The sequence below is a fragment of the Halichoerus grypus genome, chromosome 12 (genome assembly GCF_964656455.1).
Source record: "Halichoerus grypus chromosome 12, mHalGry1.hap1.1, whole genome shotgun sequence".
Classification (NCBI taxonomy): Eukaryota; Metazoa; Chordata; class Mammalia; order Carnivora; family Phocidae; genus Halichoerus; species Halichoerus grypus.
In genome coordinates, this window is record NC_135723.1 from 56,192,996 (window position 1) to 56,219,389 (window position 26,394).

The following is a 26,394-nucleotide window of genomic DNA, read 5'->3' on the forward strand; positions in this document are numbered from 1 at the left end:
GCAGACTTTTCCTCTGTGTTTATGCTCCCTTTCTTGGACCCATATGGATATCTGTAGATTTTGAGGCTACATTCATGATCCATTTCTAAGACATATTATTTTCCTTCTTCTCAGCTGTTAAGATTTACAGATAACTCTAGAGTATTTGCAGAAATGGATATAGCTGATATGTATTTATAAATAAGAAAACCACATAAAAAGAACTTTGTCTTTTTAATTTAGATAAGTCCTTGGCAACTTTAATGTGAATAAGTAGCTTGATTTTCTGGTGACTAATTTTTGGTTATTTAAACTACTAGAAACAATTCATGTCACCCAGAAAAGAGTAGAATGTCCTTAGAAGAACAGATTATTGCTGGGTGGTTTTGAATAAAACCTCCTCCTAAATGAGAATTCAAATGCATTAAACCATGGTTCCCCACCCCCCACCTCCCTGCCCCCCATCAAACATTTAAGATAGTATTTTTTTTTTAAGATTTTATTTATTTATTTGACAGAGAGAGACACAGTGAGAGAGGGAACATAGCAGGGAGAGTGGGAGAGGGAAAAGTAGGCCTCCCGCTGAGCAGGGAGCCTGATGCAGGGCTCGATCCCAGGACCCTGGGATCATGACCTGAGCGGAAGGCAGACGCTTAATGACTGAGCCACCCACGCACCCCTAAGATAGGATTTTTAATGTCACGTTTATATCCATTCAGACTTTTAAAAACTATTTCTTATGTGTCTAATTCAAAGGCAATGGGTATAAAATGCCAGAAAACTGGGTGGAAAGATGAAAAAAGTCCTAATTTAACCACTCATTAGCTGGTGACCTTGAATAAGTCACTTAACACTTATTAATCATCTGTAGAATGAGGGGTCATGACTCCGGGGTTCCTTTGAGCTTTAAAAATCCTGTGAACTGACTCTTAGTGCTTTACAGAATGGAGAATATAAGATGCCTGACCTGGATATGCTTAGACTCTGTTTGCTAATCACATACTGGCAAATATCACTAGAATAAAGAATTCCGTTGGCACACAAATATTAATTTTGACCTGGAAATAGCAAGACAATGGCTGATGAATATCCCTCGATACAGAGGAAGTATTTACTATAAGGCAGGCTTAAACCAAGGAGAATATATTGTTCTTACATGACAATGTATGACTTGTATGACTGAGAATAGAGAATCTTCTTTTATTATAAATGAATGTACTCCTTGTTATGGGAAAAGTGACATTTTCAAAGCTGATCTTAAATTCAATAGAGTCAGGATGCATTAGACTTCACTGCAAGTTCTCAGAAATTGTTGAAGACAGTGATCAGTAAATATTAACAGAAGAAGGAAAGAAGGGAGGGAGGGAGGAAGGGAGGAAGGAAATAAAACAGTGGCTCACCGAGTGTATTTTAAATAGAGTACATTGTGAATATTTGTGCCTTAAAATGTGCTAAGATAAACTGAGTCACAAATATATGACTTTAAAAGTTTTCAAGTCATTTCTAACATGACAACAAATCTATGAGTCTTGCTGATCTCTGCCTCACTTGTGGTTTAAAAGTCATCCTGTGAGATATTACATCACGACAAATAATTTGACCCCTGTTTACACTTTGAAAAGAAGGAGATATTCTATCCAATTGCTGAGGGTGAGGGCTCTCCAAGGAACCATCTCCCCTAATCCATCCATCAACCATCAATAGTATGAGCCAGAGATGTGGAGAATTTTCCACCTGCCCTTTTGATTTGAGTCACTTCTCACTGGTCACTCATGGTAACATTGGTTTTCAGAGATTTGCCACAAGAGGAGCTAGGGGCAGTGCCCTGGTTCCCCCAAATGAGCAGTTCCCTCTTTCTCTTCTGACAGCTTGAACCTCAGTGTTCCTGTGCGGTTCAGGCTTTGTCTACTCTGCTATCCTCAGTAGGGCAGACTGGCCGTGCCATCTCTTGCTCTGGTCCTGTCCCCCTCAGGGCAGGTGACAGTCAGACAGCTCCCCCTGAAATCTCTCCCTCTCCAGTTATCTCCTGAGGTCCTACAGTCTGGACTTGCTGCATTTCAGTGGTTTTCCTATTTACCTGCTCTAAGAATCACAGCATGGTGGTGTATAGATAAGTCAGAAGATTTGGGGCAGCTAGCACGTAGGATATAAAAACAAGGAGAGACTGCAAAATAGTCTGAGACACAAAGCAGCAACAAAAGTTCCAATGTGAAAGAATGAGTGACTTTGCCCAGTGCTTGTAGTCTATCATGGCTGTGGCTGTTTATATTGAAGGGTAAATGAAAGGTTCTCTGAAAGAGCAAGGATTCATTACCTTGCTTCCATTCCATATAATAAATCTTTGTGAAAGTGACAAGCCTCTAAAGAATGAGAGAGAGAGAGAAAGAGCAGAGGGAAGCCAATTTCTTAGGCATAGGAAGTGTAGCAAAGAACCCCCCACCCCACCCCATCTCTGAATGGGTAAGGGTCCTTTTGCTAACATTCCTCAAGGACACAGAATTGGGGAAGACTAGAATTGCCTTAAAGAGCAACCCCCCCTCCCAGTTTTCAGATGATGGAATTGAGACTCTGAGAAATTGACTGACATCCTCAGGGTTACCCAGAGAAAAGTGGGAACAAGATAAGGCTCCAGACTCTCAAATCATATTGTGTCCTTTTTAAACCAGTAAGAACAAGTTTTTGGAATAGAAAAAAACTGGTAATGATGGGAATTTACTCATTCATTTATCAAACATTAGTCCTACTCAGTGCCAAGACCCACTTCTAGGTTCTGAGAATATAGCAATGAAATAAAAAGTCCTTGTCTCATATTCTACATTCAACTAAGCAAATAAACATAAATGATAATGCTAGGTACTAATAAGTGCTAAGACCAAAAACAAAGTGGGTAAAGAGAAGAAGGTGTTACAGGTGCTGTTTTATATGACAGGGAAGCTCTCTCTGCTGAGATGATATTTGATCAGACACCAGAACAAAGTGAGGAAGCAAACCACAGGAACACCTGGGAGCAGGATGTGTCAAGCAGAGGCCTCGAGGCAGGACTATTTGTTTGTTTAAAACAGCAGGGAAGCCAGTGTGGCTGGGTAAGAATGAACCAAGGAAGGAGAGGGAGGAAAAAGACTGGAGAGTAGCCAGGGCCAGATCCTGAAACGGTTTGGATTTTAAGTGTATTGGGAGCTATTGGAGGTTTTTGAGTAAAGCAGTGATGTTATGTGATTTACTTTTGAGAAAGATCAGTCCTGATTTTAGTGTGATTAATAGACTATAAAGGGGTAAGAGTGTAAACAGGGAGACCTGGTTGGTGATCCAGGAGAGAAACAATGGTTTCATATCACACCCAGAACTCATTTTCATTCTTCTTTCTTTCCTTTGTCCACTAGAGGAGCTAGAAAGCCAAATGCTTTATTTCCTAGCTGCTCCTGCAGCACAAGGTGAAGATGTAACATGGTTCTGGCCAATGAAATAGAAATGGTAGTCTACTGCGAAGGCTTCGGGGAAATCACAGCTTTCTTGAGAAAAAGGGTGACTCACATGGTTGACCTTGATTCTCTGCAGCCCTTTTCTCTTTATGCTCTTCCCTTCTTCCTACCTAGAATGTGTATATGATGCCTGGAGATGCAGTAGTCAGTTTGTGACCATGAGGCAACAAGCCAAGAATGATAAAACAGAAAACTAGACAGAGCCTGCATCCATCATGACATCAGGGGGCCACTGCACCAATCCTTGACCGTATACCTCTCAGTGACCTTTACATAAGCCCCTGAAGACAGGGGTCAACAAACTTTCTGTAAAGGGCCAGATGATAAATATTTTAGGCTTGATGGACTAGATACTTTCTATCACAACTACTCAATTCTGTTGTTATCGCACAAAAGTAGCCATAGATAATATGTAAAAGAATGAGAATGGCTATGCTCCAATAAAACTTTATTTCCCAAAAAGGTGGCAGGCCAGATTTGATCCTGGGGGTCTCATTTGCTGATTGTTGATTTAAGCTACTGCAGTTGAGTTTTCTTCTTACTTGCAACTCTCGCCATTCTTAATTAACACACATAGATCAAAGTAATATCTTTGAGGTTGGCAAGAGGTGATTAAATTCAGAATATATTTGTTGTCAAGGATGATACCAAGGTCTGGAGAGTGAAAAACTGGTTGAATGATTGTGCCTTTTATTGAGATGAGAAACACTGGGGAGGATTAGGCAGGAGGAAGAGTGTGGAAAGCAATAATTTTGTTTTGGACATGTTAGGTTTGAGATGCCTACTTGACTTATGAATGGAGTTATCAAGGAGGAAGTTGAGGGGGAAGATTGGGGTTAGATCGATCTATCTATTTATCTATCTATCTATCTATCTATCTATCTATCTATCTATCTATCTATATCTATCTATGAGTCATTATGGAGTAGTTGGAATTAAAGCCAGGGGACAGTATGAGATCACCTAGGGAGTGAGTGAAGATAGAGAAGTTCAAGGACTGAGCTCTAATGTATGTAACATTTAGAGGTTAGGAAAAAGAAAATGATTCAGCCAAGAGGACTCAGAAGAAATGGTAATATATTTAGGAGGAAAACCACAAGGATTTCCTAGAATCCAAGTGAAAAAAATGTGTGAAGTGTGTTACATGCTTTAGAGAGATTGAGTGAGATGAGGATGAAGAATGGGTCATACGATTTGGCAACATGGAAGTCATTAGGGCTTTGACCAGAAAGGTTTTGGTGGAGTGTTGGAGATAAAACCATAATTTGTGTGGGTTCAAGACAAATGGGATGTAAGGAATTAGAAGTATCAAGATACAAACTCTTTTGCAGAGTTTTCATATAAAGATGAACAGAAAAATATGCCATAGAAGAGAATAGCTAAAGAGGTTATGAGAGATTTTCTTTAAGTGGGAGATATTATGGCCTCTTTCTGTGCTGATGGAAATAATTTATTAGAATTCCAGTCATGATGAACTAGCTAACTTGGACCTAATATCCCATTGAGGACAACTAGACAAACTGGAAAAAAATGTTTTAAGTCAGAATCACAGGACTCATATCCAGGAAAAGACAGAAATCTAGTGAAGTGAGTCTGGCATTTGGGGCTGCTTTGACCCTGCTGACATGTGCTGATCCAAGAGAGATGTCCGAGTGGTTGAGCAGTGCTTTTGAAAACCACATGGTACTAGACGACAAGTGGGAGCTCAGCTTGATACCTCCCTCCTCCTACCCTGCAAACTTTGGATTGAGGCTCTGAAGATCTGTATCCTACAAGTGAGGGGGAAGTAGAAACAAACCAGCCCTCACATGAATTGTAGTCTATCTTTGAAACATTTGGGTGACTTAGGAAATATTAATCCCTGAGATGGATTAAGATGACAGGTTGCTAATACCTATTGTAGACTGGCAGAAGAGAATGAAAACCCTCATTAAAAGAAGATACAATTATCCTAGGCTTCAAATAATTTCTCAAACAGTTTTTCAAATGGAGTGTCTGAAACACAATCAGAGAAAACCAGACCAGACCCGTGAGCAGACAAAACAACATAAGATGAAAATGAGCACAAACAACAGATAATGGAAACAGAACAACAACAGCTCCAGATATTGGAATGATCACACACAAACTTTAAAGGTAATGTAATTATCATGTTTAAAGAGATAAAGTCAAGTTGGAGACCTGGGAACTATTAAAAAAGTAACATAGATTCAAAAAACAACTAAACAGAAATTCTAGAACTCAAAACATAATAACTAAAATGAAAAACTCTGAACAGGCTTAGCAGAAGATTATACATGACTGAAGAGAAAACTATTACGATAGAATATAGTCAGAAGAAAATATCCAGGATGAAGCACGGGAGGGCAAAAGAATGAAAAAAGCAAAAGAGAGATTTGAGTCATAGCAATTATGAAGAGAATAGCTAACATATATGTAACTGGAGTCTCAGAGGAGAGGATAGAAAGAATTGAGCATAAGCAATCTTTAAAAAGATACTGGGTAAGAATTTTCTATAAATCTAGAAATACATCAATACACAATGAACTTTGGTCAAGATCTTGATCTTGTATTGATGTATCTCTTGATATATATATCATAAAATATATATTTTAATGCACATCTAGATAACATAGTGAAACAAAAGAAAACCAAAGACAAAGTGAAAATCTTAGATCCAACCAGAAAAAAAAAAAAAGACATTATCTGCAAAGGAGTAACAATTATACAGCTGACACTGCAACAGAAGGAATGGAATCAAGTAAATATTGAAATGGTATTTTCAATGTGATGACAATCCTAGCAAAATCTACCCAGGAAAAATATCTGTTAAGAATTAAGGTCAAAGAAGATATGTTCACACAAAACATAGAGATACGTCACCAGCAGACATGTAACAAAGGAAATAATTAAGCATGTTTTTCAGGGGCGCCTGTGTGGCTCAGTCAGTTAAGTGTCTGCCTTCGGCTCAGGTCATGATCCCAGGGTCCTGGAATAGAGTCCCACATCGGGCTCCCTGCTCAGCGGGGAGTCTGCTTTTCCCTCTCCCTTCGCCTGCTGCTCCCCCTGCTTGTGTTCTCTCTCTCTGACAAATAAATAAATAAAATATTTGAAAGAAAATTTTAAAAATTAAGCATGTTTTCAGACATAAGGAAAATGATCTCAGATCAAGATTAGGGATGCAGGAAGGAATGGAGTGCAATAAAAGTGGTGTTTTGTGGAACTTGACAAGCTAACCAAAATTGATATAAATATGCAAAGCATCAATAATAGTTAAGGCACTCTTGAATAAGAACAAGATATAAAGCCTGGCCCTAACTGAAAAGCTACATATAATTATTCATTACAAATTTACAATAGTTGATAATGTGGAGTGAGGCACATCCCAAAGAAGGTGATTTCTGGGAAGGAATACTTCTGGTAGCTGAGGAAATGAGTGCCTTTGTCCTGAAGAAGGAATCGGGATAACATCATAGTGTTCACTACATCAGGGTAGTGGTTACCTGCAGTGGGCAGGATGAATTAATTCAGCCTCTCAATGGTATCATGAAGAATTTGGTTTCTTTCCTTCCTTCTGCTCTGCCACTTCCGTGTGTTGGCTTTTCCTCATAGGCCAACGTAGGCTGTTCTCATGGCCCCGAGATGGGTGCTACCTTTCTTGCTTCTGAAAAAGATGATAGGCCACTGTCTTGTGAACTTTTTAAAAGTGAGGGAAATAGTCTTAGGAGCCCCCAAGGTCTTCTCCTCACATTTCACTGACCAGAATTGTGTCACAAGCCATTCCTAAACCAACCCAAGTGAAAGAAAATGGAACTACCCATGATGGGCTTAGATAAATCAAGATTCTTCTTCTGGGTGAGAGGAGTAGGTGCGTGGTGGGTTATACCTAGGTTCCCCTGAATTTCTTTAGCAAGGTAGAATGGCCATTGGGTAGGCAGCCACGGTGTCTGCCACGTGATAAAACTGAAGAGCTTAGACTCATGTCAGTTGGGTGCAAGATGGAAAAAGAGCAGAAAAGTAGGGGTAGCAGGGCACATACACATCTATATTGAGATCAGCCAGCAAACCAATCATGAATGGCATATGTCTGTGTGCTGGACTTTCCAAAGTGCTTGACTGGCTAATGTTAGGGTGATCAAACTGTCTCTGGACATTGTGTCTCACCAAAATAGGAGATGCTTGACTTCAAAAATATGTTTACAGCAACAGATTATTTCCACTGTCTTCAGCATAACATCTTTTCCTGTACTGCTTATTCAACACAATTTTGTACCGGATTTTGCCAGATCAATCTACATTTTAATGCAGAATAAACATCCAATCTAGAAATCAAGTCTGTTCAGAGACCAGGGAAACATGTCCACGGTGTACTATTAAGGTGCCATGCTGTCAGATTTGAAAGCATCCTGCTGGAGAACATAATCTATAAACCATGTTTCCCTGTTTTACTTTATTATATTGGTAAAACTCCGTTGGCTGTTATTTTCCTCTGTCTGTTTCTAAACACTGATTTACTGATGTGGAACTGGACTAATCAGTGACCTTTCAAGTACATCCTACATCCCCCCTGAAATAGCAAAGCAATTCAAGGACACACTTATGGTCATTATGTACAGATCTCTTTTTTCTCCCTCAGCTTCTTTCAAAACACACGTTCTGTTATATCAAACATGCTGGTAAGTACACTCTAAATAGGTTTGAAAAGAGGTTAAAACATATCACTCTAATGTCACATAATGCATAGGCAATGGTAGAGCCATGCCATTTTGATCATTCTGCACAAATGCCACAGAAATTGACCGATGATTAACTGAGCTCCCACTATATCTGAGGGACCTCTTCTGAGCATAGAATTAAGTAGCATTCCGCATCAACAGAGCGTGATTCTCAGTAAGAACCCAAATGCTTAACAATAGTATGAACCTTTCAGTCATGTAGGGTCTTCTGAGAGATACCAGTATTGTTTCAAGGGAAATCAGATCAGAAATACAAAGGAAAAAGAAATAAGAGTACCAAATTATTAAAGAAGCCATTTAAAAGCTCCATAAACACTGATCTGTACTAAGCAGTCTTTTAAGAATTGCTTAGCAGAAGTTGTTTTTGTGTGTGTGTGTGTTTTGTGACTGCCAAGATTTCATTTTCAGAATGACCAAAAAGCTTCCAATTTAGAGGACTACATCATTGGATTAGCATAATGAGCCCCTTTAAGATTAGGGGGTCTTCTGGAAGTAGGAGCTGCCCCTGGAAACTATGAACAAATGTACAAATGATTAGTGCAAGCATGATGTAAAGAAAACTTGAAATAAATCTCGTCAACTTTCTCTGGGCTGGCAGGAAAACCTGAGTCTTGGGAATCTCATTGGCAATTTCAGAAAATGTCCACACATGTCACAGTGAATACTTTTCAGTTGGGTTATTCCTTCCTCCTTTCACCCAGCTCTCCTCAGAACCACTGTCTCTGTGGTCAGCCTATGTATGGACAAGGTTATAGAGAGGAAAAATCATCCAAAACCATTTCTCCTTCCATATCTAGGGAAGATTTTACTAATTATTAATTATGTCATGTCACTCCCCCAACCCCTTATGTTGAGATGAGACCTCAGAATCCTTCTTTGTGTTGGGCTCCAAGGGACTGGAGAGTGACTCAAAGACTTTGCCTGATGATTGTTATTTTTGTCATCTTTATCATTATGAATATTGTATTGCAAGCTGTTTGGGTCTACCTCTTATGTTCTCTTTCCCTCTCACTGTTTGTTATACAGTGGTTGTTGGAAACTGTTTATAAAATTCTCACACTGTATTTTTTGAATTTACTGTTGATTTTACTTTAAATCATTAACCTTGCTCAGTTAAAAAAAAAATCTCTAATTTCGTTTTCCCCATTGACATCTCTCTGCCCTGCTCTCAAACATCCATGGCTTCTTACTGAAATGTTTTCATTTGTCTACAAGGAAACATGTCCAACTCACTGAGCACTGTTCCTCTGCAGAAAGCTCCATTTCTTTCCCTTTGGGGTCCCTTTCTGGACCTAAGGTTCTCCTTGTCCAAAGACTGAAGCTTCTGGTTCAGAAGAAGCCACACTGCCTGGGAACAGCATGAAAGCCTCCACAGAAGAGTTTAATTTGGGTAGAATGTGACTGGATAGAGTTTTGCTGGGAATTAAGAAGGCTAGTACAAGAGGCATCATGAAAAAGGAAAAGCATATCCGTGGCCAACCTGCTACGTGCCCATACAATATTCATTATGACCCTGCTTTCTTACTGGCAAGCGTAATTTGCTTTTGGGCAGTAATGTGCCCAGCTAAAGTGACATCTTCTACAACTGCCTCTGGGGGTCCTGGGTCCTTGATGACATCACTGAGCTGCAACACAAGTTCTTGCTTGGCAACCTCTATACTACGTACTGTGCGAGATAAAGAAACCTCTTAATTATTTAAGTCACTGCAGCACTATTTCTGTTGCTCAGGGTTGAATGCAGTCCTAATAGAGCAGGGTTTCCGATGACCTCAGCACTGTTGACATTTTGAATTGAATCTTTGTCCTGTGGGGTGGGGGTGGGGGTTGTATTATACACAGTAGGACGTTTAGCAGCATCTCTAACCTCTGTCCACTCAGTGCCTAGTCGTGACAAGCAAAGATGTTTCCCAACATTGCCAAATGTCCCCAGGCAAGAGAAGGAGCAAAATCGCTATGGTTCCTAGAGACAGAACCTCCAAAGGCATGGATGTATGAATCTATCTATGTGCCTAAGTGGTTTGAGTTTATGATGCTTTTATCCAAATGTATCAGAGTCTTTTTAGTGCAGCTTCTAGTTTCCTTTTTATAGCACCCTCTCCGCTTGAATGTTTTTGGTTCTTCTGTGGCATTTACGAGCTAAGCACCGTCTTTCAAATCACTGTGTTTTCCCTTGTCAATTACTGTTGACTCGCTCTTAAATTTAACATAACTTTTTAATTTAACTAAAACAAAAGATTCTGCTTTTCCCTTCCCTTGAGATACCTCTCTGATCATTTTTTATATTTAGTGTGTTAGAGGTTTGGAATTCAATTTTTAAATGGTGAGGAATTATTCCTATTTTATAAATGATATTTAATATTTATTTGTGAATGCCCAAAATATCAACTACATAAATTAAAACTGAATAGTATCATCTAAGAGAAGCTAGCTCCACATGGTCCATGCCTTGATTAATTTCCTGACATATTTCCTGTTCCTAATTCTCTCTTTCTATTGTTAGTAATAAGAGACACATTTATTATGTGGTGTAAGCAGAAAAGAGAGGAACCTGAGGTTACCTGGGTTCTACCTGGGTGGTGGAGCGTTGCAGGTACATGCCTTGGTGGCAGATGGCACCTGTGGGCAGGTGAAGCCCCCTACCAGAACACCAGCATGGTGAGCAGAGAACAGGCTCAGCCCTACTCTGAGACTACTCACCCCCCTCAGCCCACACCTGGTACATTAAATGTCCAGCACAATCATGTAATGGCTTAGGGGAACAGCACATGATTTGTTGCAGAGGACGTTAGAAGCCATTCTGGCTTTTATTAACTCTGAGAAAGAGGTTCCAGAACAATGCTCTAGCCTGTTGCCCAACAAAATGAGCATGTCTGGTTAGGATGAGCTCCTATATGCTGGTTTCCAGAGTTCCGGGGATTGGGCATCAACTGCATCCCAATTTAATATTTTTTAAATTATAGACACAGCCTCCAGATAAGGGAAGGAGTAGCCTGTCACTTACACATGTCATCATTAGGTTCCCGAGTTTTACAAGACAATACATCTGAAGTTTCTGTTAATTGCTCCTCAAAATTATCCTTATCCTCTCCCTGGTCTTTGTAATTGAAAACAGAAATTCCTTCTCAGGGCTAAGAGTCCTCCTTGTTAAGTTATACCAAATGGATACATATTTTTGTTGCTAGTGAAATCAACAAAGGATTTCCTGTCTTTGGGCTCAATTCTGATACCCGAAGCCCATGGTAAGTAGAATAACTGATACAATAATATATACTTTTTTGGAGTGCCATCTGAAAGCGTAATGATAATACCCTAGGGAAACTGTAGCAATCAAAATGTAGTGTGTGAGCCTCTGGTTACATGTTTCTTATTAAATAGAAAAACAATAGAAATATCAGAATAATAATAAAGTCAAACAGTTCAAAGTCTCATATCCACAGACTAAGATGAAAAAGCATATTGACAGGATATTACTGCTCTGGAAATAGAGAAAGAAAATCTGGCAGATTACAGAAGTCATGGTCTATGGTATCTTTATTTCAGAAACAAGAGATATGTAGAAAGGACTCTGCAACTCTATAATAACTCTTTCACTGCAGGGTGGAAAGAACACCAAGGAAGTGGATCTGGATCTTTTATGACTAGTGATGGTTTTTTTTTTTTGTTTTTTTACAAGGCAAGGTGGGACCTTTGGGGCCTGGATTCCTCTGAAGGAGGGTTAGAAACTGCTGTTTAAGTTTTTGTGGTTTGTTTCATAAAGAAGATTAGAACCATGCACTTGATCAATCCAAGTCCAAAACAAATTTAGCTCAGTTTGTGCAGAGGTTTGGGGAGCCAGTTGGAAGTTGGTGGGCATGAGAGCCGGTGACCCAAGGCAACGGGGGCCTGTGGCACAGAGCTTCAGGGGTTACTCTCCCACAGAGGCTGGCCAGCCCGGTGACTTGAGTCAGATTGCTCAACCTCTCCAAATGTCAGTTTCCTAACCATATGGAGGGTATTGGTGATGACTGCCTCGCAGGACTGAGGGGGAACAAGAGTGGATCATGTATGTGAAGCACTTAGCAGTGGGACTTGGCACACAGTAACCAACAAATAGTTAATAAACCGAAAAACTCATTCTAACTTTTAGGTTAGTGAGACATCTACTGAATCAGAACAACTAGGGGAAGGGTCTAGGTATCTGCAATTTTTTTTTTTTTTTTTAAAGATTTTATTTATTTATTTGAGAGAGAGAGAATGAGAGACAGAGAGCATGAGAGGGGTTAGGGCCAGAGGGAGAAGCAGACCCCCTGCCGAGCAGGGAGCCCGATACGGGACTCGATCCAGGGACTCCAGGATCATGACCTGAGCCGAAGGCAGTCGCTTTACCAACTGAGCCACCCAGGCGCCCCGAGGTATCTGCAATTTTTTAAAAGTTTATTTATCTTAGAGAAAGATGCGCAAGGGTGGGGCGGGGGGGGGTGGCGTGCAGAGGGAGAGGGAGAGAAGCAGACTCCCTGCTGAGCATGGAGCCCAACCCAGGGCTTCATCTCATGACTGAGATCATGACCTGAGAAGAAACCAAGAGTTGAATGCTCAATCCACTAAGCCACCCAGGCACCCCAAGGAATCTACATTTTTAATAAGCCCACCATGCGAGGCTAATGCACCTGAGTTTTGAGAGGCATCCATTCTTACCCAACAGCTCAGAACCATCTTTTGGAATCCACTCTGAAGAGCAATTGACCATGAGGATTCCTAGTTCACTCAGACAAATCTGAAAATCTGGAATCTGGAAACAAATCGGGACATGAGATTTTCAAGTAGCTGTGGATGAGGTGGTTTGGGGCAGTAGGTTGCTTCTCACTCATCCTCTGGGGCCCTGGGATGAGGACAAGGAAGGTGCACTTGGCAGGCTCACTGCCCTACCCCAGACCCGAAGAGGAGGTCAGGACAGGAAACAGCTAACACTTCTCCAGGACGCTCCAGAGCTGGATCTATATTCCAGTGGGACACAGATGACATGGCTTCTCTGACAAGGGACTCCAGTGCCCAGTCCATCCACTCCTGAGCAGTTAGTGTCTGTGTCTAGGCAGAGGCTAGAATGTAGGTTTGTTTGATTTAACCCCCTTCTCCCTGGAGAAGGAAGAAGTTACTTCCCTAACTCCTCTCTCTCAAGGGAGACAGGAAAGAATGCAACACATTCTTCTTCCTCACTCACCTTTCTCCTTCCAGCCGCCTCCAGAAAGTCTTGTTTTAACTGTAACAGCTATATTACTCTTACAAATACTAATATGAATATGCCTTCTTAAAAAAGCAATTCTATCTGCTAGGCGCTGTGCTCGGGACTTTACAAATCTCAGCTCCTTTCATCCTAACAACTTCCCTGTCAGGTAAATGTCATACTGTCATTTCAGATGTGGCAGCTGAGGCTCAGGCATGTTAGGTGGGAGCTTGATCCTAAGTGACAGACAGGATTCCATCCCAGGTCTGTTTGGTTCCAAAGCTTGTCCTTTTTTTTTTTTTTTTTTTGACAGTGCATCTAATTATACTTATTTATTGACCTGCTTATTATTTGCCTCTACCATGCAATGAAATGATGTGCTCGTGCATGCGTGTGCATACATATACACGTAAAAAATTTAATATGCTTGATTTGACTCTCTGTGCTATTTAATTTTAACACTAACCTTAATTCATGCTCATTCAGATGATCATCTTATTTATACATTTTGAACTTAAAAATCAGGATATATTCATCAACAAAGGAGTTTTTTTTTTTTCTTCCTCATTTGTGAATGCTTGCCTCTGAGGAGACAGCAACAGGGAAGACAATTTGAAACTGAGGCTGTCTCAGAAAATCTGGGACAAATAAACAGTTGCTATCAACTGTCAATATACAAAATATTAAAAGGGCGGTTGTCCGTCTTCATGGCTAGTTGCATCAAAACTGCGCAAAACACAATTTCTCTCTTCCTCTTTGTCATTTATCTGTTTCCCCCCCCAAAGGAAAGCATATATGTGTTTTCTTCCTTAGAAATAAAAGTCAGGAGAAAAGGGACAATTAAAAACGTCAGGGTTGATAAAAGACACAGAGAAGCCAAGGACGCGGGTGGTCATTTCTCCCAGAACTCTCATAAAAAGGACAATGCATCTGCAGATGCATCAGGACAGTTGGGGGTGATGAATGGCAGGCACCGGACTGGGAGAACTGCAGATGCAGAAATCAAATAGTTTCCTTATAAAGCAAAACAGCGAGGAAATTAATGGCTTATGGAAAACAAAGGCACAATCTGGTGACTGCTTTTAGGAAGGCCTCTCCCCTCAGCCCTGGGCAAACCAGAAAATCCAATAGGAAGTTTTTATCATTTAATGGTAGGAAGGGGCCATTAGCATCCAATACGCCCAGAGGCACACCAAACAAATATTCCTTAGATTTGTAATTAACTCTTCAAAGTGCTAAATCTGCTTAAAAAAAAAAAAAAATGCCCCCTGACAGTCTAAGGGTGGGAGCAGTGCTTTTTTAATGCACGACTTACGAGATCTAGCAGGCACTGAGAAACTCTCCAGCCAATTAACATCCTTGGAAACTGCTTTAGTAAAGGAAGGCGAAATGGGCAGTTTAATTACATAGGCGTCTGTGCCCTTATTTCTCTAATTTCTCAATTAATGGGTCTACAAATAGCTTGGAGGAGAATAATTCAGTAGCCTAACATCCCAACAGGAGACTCTAAACCTGTTAGTGCTGACATTTTTTTTTTCTTTAAAAATAAGTGGAAGTTAAAAAAAAAAAAAATAAGTGGAAGTTGTGTCTGTTGCTTTCCAAGTAGAAAATTATTCCCCTGTACAAATGGGCCTTTAATAGAAAGCTACTGGGAATAGTGAGGTATTTAAAGTGATCTCCATATGAGACTGTTTTTGGACTTCGCTGCTATTCAGGGGGGAATATGTGGTCGTGGGGTACACTGATGCGCGGGGACCTATGGGATGGCAGGACGTGTGTGTTTTACTAGTGAAGAAGAAGACAAGATCAATCACTGATTTCACTATGTAATATGAGGAATATGAGAAATACTGAGGCCCTAATATCTTGTCTTCTTAAGACTTAATGGCTACGTCTTTGGAGTGCAGGCACTTACCTGATGATAAGAGATGGCCTTCAAGTGGGGACTCTGCTAGAGAAGATTTTCATATTGTTCTATTTTTCCTTGTAACCCTAAGTTCAAGATCCTGTGCAATCTTGAAAAAATAAACCCTATGATTCCATGCTTTTATTTCATTGGCAAATTGGAGATCCTTTTGTGTGTGTGGCAATATGCCATTATCAATCATTTTCTTCTTCTGTAATTTCACAATAGCTGTGTCACCTTTGCGCAATAGGTAATCCTGTCAGGATGTTACAGTTGCCTTTAGGTTAGACCCAATAACCAGGAGGTTTAGCTTAGTGAGTACTTGCAAGATCCTATCATGGTATGGAGGAAGGGACCTAGTGCACTGTTGGTGGAATGTATCTTGGTGCAGCCACTATGGAAAACAGTATGGCGGTTCCTCAAAAAAAGTTAAAAATGAGCCAGCAATCCCACTTCTGGGTATGTATCCGAAAAAAATAAAGTCACTATCTTGAAGAGACCTTTGCACCCCCCTGTTCACCGCAGCATTATTCACAATAGCTAAGACGTGGAAGCAACCCAAGTGTCCACTGATGGATGAGCGGATAAAGAAAATGTGAGACAAATATATGTGCCCCCCTCACAATGGAATATTATTTGGCCATAAAAACGAAGGCAATCCTGACACCTGTGACAACGTGGGTGGACCTCGAGGGCATTATGTTAACTGAAAAGACAAATACAGTGTGTCTCACTTATATGTATAATCTTAAAAAAGAAAAAGCCAAACTCATAAAAAAAAAAAAAAAGGAGAATGGGCTTTCCAGGGGCTGGGGGAGAGGTGGAAATGGGGGAGATGTTGGTCAAAGGGTACAAACCCAGTTATAAGATGAATAAGCTCTAGGGATCTAATATACAGCATGGTGACTGTAGTTAACAATACTGTATTATACACTTGAACGTTGTTAAGAGAGTAAATCTTAAATGTTCTCACCACACCAAAAAAATAAAAATTGTAAGTATGTGAGGTGATGGATGTGTTAACCGACATTATTGTATAACCATTTTGTAATATATGCATATATCAAAATATCACATTATACACCTTATTCAGTGATATTATGTTACATATCAGTTATATCTCAATAAAGTTAGAGAATAAAAAGATCCTATCGTGGGATTTATCCCCCACTTTAAACTTCCTCCAAATCAATCATTCTCCCGAGTCTAGGTGAACACTGGTTGAGGTACAGAGCTTCATGTGGGCTTAGTAATAGAGGTCTATCCCTTTTAGCGCCTGTTCGGAACCCAAACTCAGGAATCTGATGGGGTTTGCAGTTTGTTCCAGAAAGGGCCTTGAAAAGTAAAATTTCATTAGTCCAGGGCCCCTGGGATATCTATCTTTTCAGCTTTCCTTGCAGACCTGGGTCATAAGGCTGTGGGTGGAAGCCAAGGGGCACAGGCTGAGAGCCAGAAGGCAACTCAGAGACTTTGGCAACACAGCACTTAGTGGAGTCTGGCTGGCTTCTTCCGTGTCAGGATTTCCTCCCTTGGCCTAGAGTCCAGCTATCTAGGTACCTAAGCAAGTTGTAAACCTCTCTCTGATGCTGGGGCCTCGGGAGCATCACATAGGCTACCAGCTTACGAGGACTGTGGGTTTTTAAGCTCACTTGTTATTCAATAGTAGTAACTTGGAAAACTTACTACATCCCCAGGCCAAACCATGAAAGCTTATTTAGGTTGTAATATGACTGAAATACAATATGACAAAATAGAGTTTTTGATTTATCTTAATTACTTGTGCTTGAGAAAAACCTAGCCTACCTAGAAAAGCTAAGAGAGATTCTAAAAAAGGCCTCCTGATCCCTTCTCCTCCTTATATCTTTTTTTTTTTTAAGATTTTTTATTTTTATTTATTTATTTGAGAGAGAGAGAGAGAGAAACAGCATGAGAGGGGATAGGGTCAGAGGGAGAAGCAGGCTCCCCGCTGAGCCGGGAGCCCGATGCGGGACTCGATCCCAGGACTCTGGGATCACGACCTGAGCCGAAGGCAGTCACTTAACCAACTGAGCCACCCAGGCGCCCTCCTCCTTATATCTTAAGAACATGTCAAAGCATCCAGCTTCCTTTTCCTTCAGATTTGTATCTTTTCTCCCAGCAGATTGGCATTATTCATTCTAAGAGTTGAGAGTTTCCCCCCCAACGCATAAATGGAACAAGGAAAGGTAGAGGAGAGAGAGGGAGAAAGAAAATATAAGAAAGGAGATGAAAGAGGGGGTGTCTTGAGGTGAATTAGCTATAAGTGACAGTAGAAAAAAGAAAAGCAGGGGTGCCTGGGTGGCTCAGTTGGTTAAGTGTCTGCCTTTGGCTCAGGTCATGATCTCAGGGTCCTGGGATTGAGCCCCATCAGGCTCCCTGCTCAGCGGGGAGTCTGCTTCTCCCTCTCCCTCTGCCCTTCCTCCCACCCATTCATGCTTGTGTGCGGGTGCTCTCTCTCTCTCAAATAAATAACATCTTAAAAAAAAAAAAGAAATAAGAAAAGAAAAGTAACTTGCACACTGTTGCTGTCTGTAATGAGCAGGGCAGGCAGCCAAGTGGTTCCAGAAGGGTGGGAGGAAGAAAAGTAGAGTTTTGGAAGATGTAAGGGGCATCTTAATGGTATTATGGATTTTAACAGTGTGGCGGGTCACAGCCTCTGGAGGTGGCTGTGAAAATACCTTCCATCCCACATCTTCTTTTCCAGCATGAGCTTACCACTTTCTCATCAAGGAGAAGTTATAAGCCTCTTCCACTGGAATCCGGATGGATCTATGACTCACTCATCACTAACAGAACACAGCTGAAGTGACGCTACCTGACTTTCGAGACTAGATCATAAAAGGTAACACAGCTTCTGCCTCAACTGCCGGGATGCTCACTTTTGGAGCCCAGCTGTGTCGAGGGTGCCACACGGTGAGGAAACCCAGGCCACCAGGAGAAGCCACAGGCAGGCACTCCTGTCCCCAGTCCCCATCCAAGCACTGGACGTGTGAGTGAAGAAGCCCCCAGGTGAGCCCAGCCCTCCACCACTGAGTCACCCCCAATAGTCAGGTCTGCAGCTGAGGCCCCAGACATCATGGAGCAGAATCAAACCATCTCTGCCACCCCTTCCTGAACTCTTGACCAAACAGAATTGTGGCTGTCATTTTACCGCATCAAGTTTGGGGTCGTTCGCAGCAAAAGTAACTGCAACAAATAGCAATTGCTATTCTTATTGGAAATAATTGCCCCTCCTGCTATTTGTAACAGTATTATCAGACCTAGGCTTCTAATCCCCTTGCAAGAGAGGAGAACCCAAGTGTGCCCGAGCAAAACCTTCTGACCCTGGGGAAATGTGACTCACAATCATCTAATGGCAAAGCCCTCTGGATACCCAAACTTCTCCACTCCCTAATGAGATAATATATTGTCTATGCAAAGAAGGCATTTATGGGTAAGATGAAAAGCCCGGACAGTTCACAAATGGGAAGAAATGTGAGTCAGAGTCGGAGTTGGTAAAGTCTTTGAATCACTCCAGTCCACCAGGCCTGTTGGCAGCTTCTTGGCTCCAAGTGCATTTACAACCTGCTCTTGCGTCCACCCGTGAGCATCACTGCTCCACCAAGAGAGCCGCTTTTACCTCTGGACATTTCAGACTGGTAAAACAGTAGTGTTCCTTGCATTGAGCCCAGGCTGTTTACATATGGTTCTCATACTTTGGACCTCATGTTACTCTATAAGCCCAAGTCTAATCTCTTTCTCAAAAATGTAGTGGAGAATGAATAGAGAACGTTAGAATCAAATTGTTTTGTGAAGACAGCATTTAACCGTTAACAACAGACTCCCCTGTTCTCCCCCTCAGTTTTAACCATTATAAAATGTACAATCCAATGGCATCCAGCACATTCACAATGTTGCACAATCAATACCTCGACCAGGTTTCAAAACGTGGAATTTTAAACTTACTCTTTCTCTACAGCTTTCTTCATGGAGCCTCTTATCTTTCAGAGTTCCTCCTTTCTCCCTAGAGAACGTGTTGTTGAGCTCCCACTTCAGGACTCCTCACCCTTTCAAAGCGTGAGTTGAGAAGGAACCAGTATGGCTGGAAGTGCCTGCCCCAGGTGACTGGGTTTAGGTCTTCTGGTCAGAGCCATTTCTCCTCACCATTCGGAGGGTCAGGTGGGGATGATTACCTTCTTTATAAAGATTACATATGGGTATTTTGCTTTTGTAATAACTTTAGTATCTGAGGTCTATTGAGGTTTGAAGCAGCAAAGAAGAAGAGTCAAGAAGTTGGGCATAGATTGGCTCATGGAATTTCTCCAGGTGCCCGAGGTATGATACAAGTTTCCAATCACCAACCGCCTGGCTGTTACTCAGTGACAGTGCTGGGAAACCCCTCTGAAGGCCAGAAGAGAGCCCTGGGGGGGGGGTGTCCCAAGGGTCCCAAGGGAATGATTCAGGAACAGTGACAATTAAATCTGCCCTAGCACACCCTGAAATATTAGAGGGAGAAAAGAACTCGAAGATCATCTAGTCCAACCTACTCAATTTACAAATGAAGAAACTGAAGCACTCTTCCATATGTATGGTGTGTTATTATTAAAAAATAATTAAAATCTCGGTGTTGTGCATATGTTTTGTTATTGTACTTTGCACTTTCCTTTATGCTTGAAAATCTTTATAAAAATAATTCTTGTGGGTCCATATGTGCGAGACAATATAAGGAAAACCAGTGTGATGTTTTGATGGGATGCTGTACATGGCTTGGGTAATGGGCACATCTGTCCTCCTGCAGCCTCGGGAGAGAAAAATTACTTACTTGATTGATATTTCTAAACTCAACATCTGGTCATGTCATCCCTCATTTGTAGGCTTTCTATTGCTTATGGAAGAAAATTCAAAACTCCTATGTAAGATATATGAAAGCATTCATTTTCCAGTAGTCTCAAGTCCCAGATGTGTCTGCCTTCTTCAGTGTCATGTCACCCCACCCCCAGTCCACTCCTCTCCACTGAATGGATCAGTCATGTGGAAATGTCTCAAGGAGGGTTCTATCTCTGCATCTTTGCTGTCCCCTCTATGTAATAACCCCCACACCTCCATCTCAGCCCATTAGGCTACTACAAGGCTTTTAAAGACTCAGTTCACATGTCTCTTTTTCTCTGAGCTCTTTCTTGATGCACCCAAGCAGAGCGGAGCCTTCACTTCTTTATAGTACCACTTTGCCTTACAGTTGCAATGGTTTGTGGTTTTTTTTTAAATTAGTTTTATATGTAGGTGTATAAGCAGCACATTTAATCCTTTTCTAAAAAGATACTATTTCCTTTTTTAAAGGATTTTATTTACTTATTTGACAGAGAGAGAGAGCACAAGCAGGGGGAGTGGCAGAGGGAGAAGCAGGCTGCCCACTGAGCAGGGAGCCCAGCATGGAGCTTGATCCCAGGACCCTGGGATCAAGACCGGAGCTGAAGGCAGACGCTTAACTGACTGCGCCACCCAGGTGCCCCAAAAGAAACTATTTCCAATAAAGTGAAAGTCTTCTTTGACCACCACTCCTAATCTACATTCCCTCCCTTCCCCATGTGCCCAGAGGTAACCACCGCTCTGAGTTTGATGTGTATCCCTGGGGACTTCCCTCTAAGTATGTCTTAGAGATCTGTCTGTGTTGTAACACGTAGAAGTAGATCCTTCCTGTTAACTACTGCATCAAATTCCATGATATGCATAAGCCATATTTTATTTAGCAGTTATTCTATTGATTGGCATTTGGGTTGTTTCCAACTTCTTCTAGCCCAACAACGCTACACTAAATATTTTTTGTGCCTGTATCTTTACATTCATGTGAGCATTTTTCTCGCTCCTGAAAGTTGGAATCACCAAGTCATAGGGTATGCAACAGTTTTTAAGATAATTGCCTCTCAGCTAACCAGACTGTGAGCTGTTTTCATTTTTGTAACCTTAAGCACAAGACCTGTCATACATACGCCCCGGACCTGGCGATATGACTCACTGTACTAGGGGGCTCAGTGAACAGGAATGAATCGATGAATGATAGGTGGATAAATCAGTGGATGGTTTTCAAGTGAATGGATTTGGCTTAGTAATAATTAATATGAGAGTTCCTGTCGGAAATGTGAAAACTAATAAGGATCAACTGGAGGGAGAAAAGCTCTCTGAGTGACGCCTTAAGTGGAGTGGGCATTAAGTGCATATTAACAAGAGGATTTTTAGGAGATGGAATGGTGTGACCACAGCTTTTAGAGGGCAACATCCATGCCACAGTATCTACAAAGTAACGATGGCAGCACCTGACCTTGGCAAGGACAATGTATAAAGCACCATGTTGTGGCCACGAGGCAGGTGCTTAATGTCCCCGGTTGTATACTGGTTTTACCTGGAACGTCAGCCCTGCTCTTTGTGGCTTTAATACCGGTCATGAATTCCAAGAACAAATGCACATGAGCGGATGTTTTCTCAAATGTTCTATGATTTTTTACCCTCCCCAGTTACTTTTAAACATTTAAAAACATATTACCCAGGAGGATGCTGATGGAAGCAGCGTGTTGCCGATGTCGGAGCCACCTCCAGGGCGGGAACAGGGGGAGAGCGTGCACCGTGCTCCGTGAGCACTGCCAGCTGCATATTTGGCTTTTGTCACCTAAGGGAGTCAGGCTAATAGGAAGGCTCAAGTGCCCCTGGCCTGGGGGCTCGGGGATCTCAGGTTCAGAGAGGAATACTCTTTTATTAAGTTGGCACGATGGACATTTTATCCAGATAATTCTTTGTCATGAGGCGCTGTCCTGTGTCCTGTAGGGTGTTTAGCAGCATCGCTGGCCTCTTCAGCGGATCCCGTAACACTTCCCCAGTTATGACCACCAAAAACATCTCCAGACACTGCTCCATGTCTCCCGGAGACAAAATTGCTCCCCGTTGAGAACTGATTCCTTTCCTGATTCCTTTAAGAGATTCCTTTCAAATCCTTTGAAGATTCCTTTACAGCTTTGACTTTCCTGTTTTCATACTGGCCTAGCCTGTCTGTACACAAGGTCAGTTTTACAAGAAGTCTCTTAGCCATATGTTGGATGGCAGAGGTTTTCCCACGTGCCAACTGCTGGCAATGTTTGGGAGACAAGTATGTGCCCAGGGCTGTACTAAGCGCTTTGCCCTTAAGTCATTGAATCCACAAAACAGCCCATTAGGTAGGTACTATTCCTACCCTCATTTTTCGTTTGAGATATTAAGGCACAGAGAGGTTAAGTGACTTGCCTCGGGCTACACAGAGCTTGTAAGTAGTGGAGTCGGGACGTAAACCCAGAAGTTTTGACTCCAGAGGCCGACGTCAAACTATCACAGGGCCCTGTCTTTTCTGTTGTTAGAGAGACTGGGAGATTTTGTAGCTACCTAGGATTGAGTGACATCTTAAGTTCTATGTTAGAGGCAATTTTTTAAAAAAAGATTTATTTATTTGAGAGAGAGTGAGCCTGGGCGGCCCCCTATGTCCATGTTCAGCTCGCCAGCAGGGCTGTGGGGGGAGAATCGTTGGGAGGCACTGAGAACGAGGGTGGCCACAAGAACAGGTACCTGTCTGGGTATGGAGGTGTGGCCATTGGCCTTGGAAGAAAAGTTGCCAGAGACAGCTCTAGGTTCGGTCAAGAGCGAAGCCCGGTTGAAGATGGGGGCCCAAAGGTCACTGGTGTTGAAGGGCCTGAAGATGGAGGAGAGCAAGAGATACTGCAAGCAAGAGGAAATCAGAGAAATGGGGATTTTCGAAAGGCCAGTCAGGATGTAATGCTCAGGAATGTATTTCCTGGAAATGCTGCAGCTCTGAGCTGCTCCTTGTTGGATGGATAATCTGGCTCCATTTGTGATTCCAAAGTGAAGGACTTTTTCAAGTGGCCTGGAAGGAAGCCGCCTGAATTAGCAGCAACCCACAGCCAGTCCTCACTCCTGGACGTGGCGCCTCTTTATTTTTTACTGGGATTAAAATGGTATTTATTGCACTAGTTCTCTTTAGTGTGTCTTTCAGCAGCATTTCTGTTTTCTATCTTAACTACTGTCCCTTCTTGCAAGTTGATATTTGGAAACTCGGAAGCCTAGAACTGAAGCTGTTTTCTCTGCTTTCTGTGATCTCATCCCTAACCTAAGGGAATAGTGTGGAATGTCTGCATGATTGAAAGGAAGAAGGTCAAGAAGCAGAAGAAAATACTGTAGTTCCATGTGAATTCTAGTGTCTTTTAAAAATTTTTCCATAAAAATGACAATGGGAATTTTGATAGGGATTGCACTGAATCTGTAGATTGCTTTGGATAGGTTTGACATCTTAACAATATCAAGTCTTTTGATCCGTGAGCACTGGATGTCTTTCCTTTTTTTGTGTGTCTTTTCTGTTCCCTTTCGCCAATGTCTAGTACTTTTCAGGGTGTCTTTCTCGCCTTCTTTAAGTTTAAAAAAAAGGAAAACGAAAATCCTGTGAACAAAAAGCATCAGTTAATATATTAAGCTACGTTTTTATTCAAAGGCTGTGTTATTAGAGGGGCCACAAAGAATCAAGCTGGGAAAGCATCTTGTCCTAAGCCACTGTGTGAGCTTTATCCAGCCCCCTCCCACACTGCTGCCAAATCCCACTTCCTCCCCCTGTCTGCACTCGGAGCCTTTGTTTACAGCATCTACTAGGCTTGGAGTTTCCCTCCCCTATGTCTCCTGCCAAATTCCTACCCATCCCTCAAGGCCCAGCTCAAGTGCCCCTTTAGGTGACGCCTTCCTCAGTCACTGCAGGCAATATATTATGCCTCTGTGATCCCCCTCGGTCCTTTAGCTTCGTGTGATGGTTATTTGTGTGCATGTCTTCTCCCCCCCATAGGATGTAAACTCCCTCAGACTGGGTCCCCCCTATGGCTGGGCTTATCTCTGATGAGGCTTTGATTCATGCAAGTACCCATTTAAGTCCTATGGTAGCAAGCAGCAGAAACAGACTCTGGTGAGCTTACGTGAAAGGTGAGATTTAGTGGAATAATACTGGAATATCAAAGAATTAGCAACACACATGAGCCACTAAGGCTCCAGAAGGGCAGCTCCAGGACCCACGCATAGCAGCAACGTTCAGAGGCCTCCTCTCCAGAGCCCCACTGGGAGCATGACTCCATTCCTCTGGCCCCAGCCTGTGTGTCTTTAGGTTCCCAGCTTAATGTTCCTGGGAAGAAAAACTTTACTTTTTACTTTTTTAGGCCAGGAGCCCTCCTGGATCATCCATCATGTTGGCCAGGGACAGAGAGTCATGCAATATAGAGGCTATTGGGACTGCTTCTGTGTACCCAGGGATACAGCCAAGCGGAGAGGGTTGGAATTTCCAGGCTTCAGCAGCTATTCCTGTAGGCACCAGCTGATTTATAATAGTAATAGAAATGAATGGAATAATAGTAATAGAAATTTTGGGCATTATATATATATAAGAGAATTACACACATCTATGTGCCTTCACACATTAGCCAGGTTACAAATCATATCATCATTAAAACATGTTTCTATTTAATTAAAATCAGTGATATCCCTTGAAAAAGTCCTTTTTTGAGCTTATAACAAGATGAATGTCCTCCCTTTCTTATATTAAATTTTGTTTGTTCGAGTTATTTTTTCCCTCTGAACTTGAACTGATCCCATGAACCATTGTCCTAAATGCTGGATAAGTCTTAAATAGATCAACTGCTGAGAGCTGGCCTCTTAATTTCCAAGCCGATTGAGCATGTTCTGGTGTGTCCCGTATGATAGAACCGCATGGAGTTCGTCTGGCCTTGCTTCATGAGGTTCAGCTTGAAAGACCCCTGGGGTGACCTTTTTGGGCAATTCAAACAATCAAGTACTCAAGGGAGAAAGGGAGAGGGGAACTGTCAATGATAGTTTCCAGGTCTGGAGCACCGACTACGTGCCAGATGCGATGCTTCTGCAAGTTAGGCTTCATTTTCCCCATCTTACAGGAGACAGAGGCTCAAAAGGAGTAAGTAACTTTCCCAAAGTACCCACACTCTAGCTTCCAAGTTCTTAAAGCCATATGCTGCCAGTGGATGGTGGAAGGTGTATACGTGTGCCAATGGGCATGTGCAATTGACGCGAATAGGGATAAAGGGCTGAAAAAAAACATCGAAGTAGGGAATGCCCCGGCAGATGAACAGGCATGATCATGTCCCCACACACAGGTCCTGGTGTGGCAGGAGTACTAGTCATTGTAGACTTTTCCACTTTCTTCGCTCATTTAGGATACAAGTGAAATTCAAGATATCTCTGGCTCTCAGCAAGTCATGCTTGGATGACAAGAAAAAGATGAGCCATGTTGCTGTCTGAGAAGTTGGTACAGGAAGCAGACATCACCGAGGAAATCAGAGCTTCTTTGGGGAAGGTAAGTTCGTGTCTCTTCCCATTACACATACGTTATGATGTGGACAGCTCCTAGGATCATAACCCTATCAGTTTTACTAAGCATCATGTTTTTCTAAAATTATGATCCAGGTGGTGACAATGTGGTCCAGATGCTGCCAGGAGTTGGTTGCAGGCACAACAGGGACATTTCAGACAGGTCAGTGAGTACGCATGTATCTCAGACGAAGGGATTGTCGTCTGTGTCAATATTTGAAGAAGTTCTTCCCAGTGCCTGAAATACTGCCTGGAGAGTGAACTCTTGATTAGCTGACATTCCGTTAACCAGAATTCTCTACAGACTGTCACTTCTGTGCATCTGTTCCCTGAATGAGATTGATGGTTATGATGAAGATGCTGTAGGATTTCAGGGGAGCCTTATAAATCACCCAGGAATGTTTAAATGAGGTTTACCAACATTTTAGGGCTTAATTCACTTTTTTTTCCCTGGGTTTAAATTCTTGAAAATAGGTATTCGGGGGATAAAACATACACGGTGATTCTCCCTAAGCTGCTCAGTGGCAGAACGAACCTCTCCACTTGGTGGGTTTATTTTAATTTGCTCAAGTGTTCAGAAACAAGTCCCAAAGCTCTACTCTTATAATTACAACCAGGAAGATCAAATCGAATTGTAATTGTGAAGTAAATATATGGTGATTCTTGGTAGGAAAACATGGGATTCCCTGT

The 26,394-nt window shown here is 41.9% G+C and overlaps 1 long non-coding RNA gene across 1 annotated transcript in view; it reads left to right on the forward strand.

The window, feature by feature from the left end:
* LOC118538908 (uncharacterized) overlaps window positions 1-25,869 on the forward strand; it is a 64,299-nt gene extending 38,430 nt beyond the window's left edge. The window contains exons 3-4 of the long non-coding RNA XR_004918834.2: window positions 25,551-25,690; window positions 25,801-25,869. This is a non-coding gene — a long non-coding RNA (uncharacterized LOC118538908). The remainder of the gene's footprint in view (window positions 1-25,550; window positions 25,691-25,800) is intronic.
* Window positions 25,870-26,394: the final 525 nt, after the last annotated feature.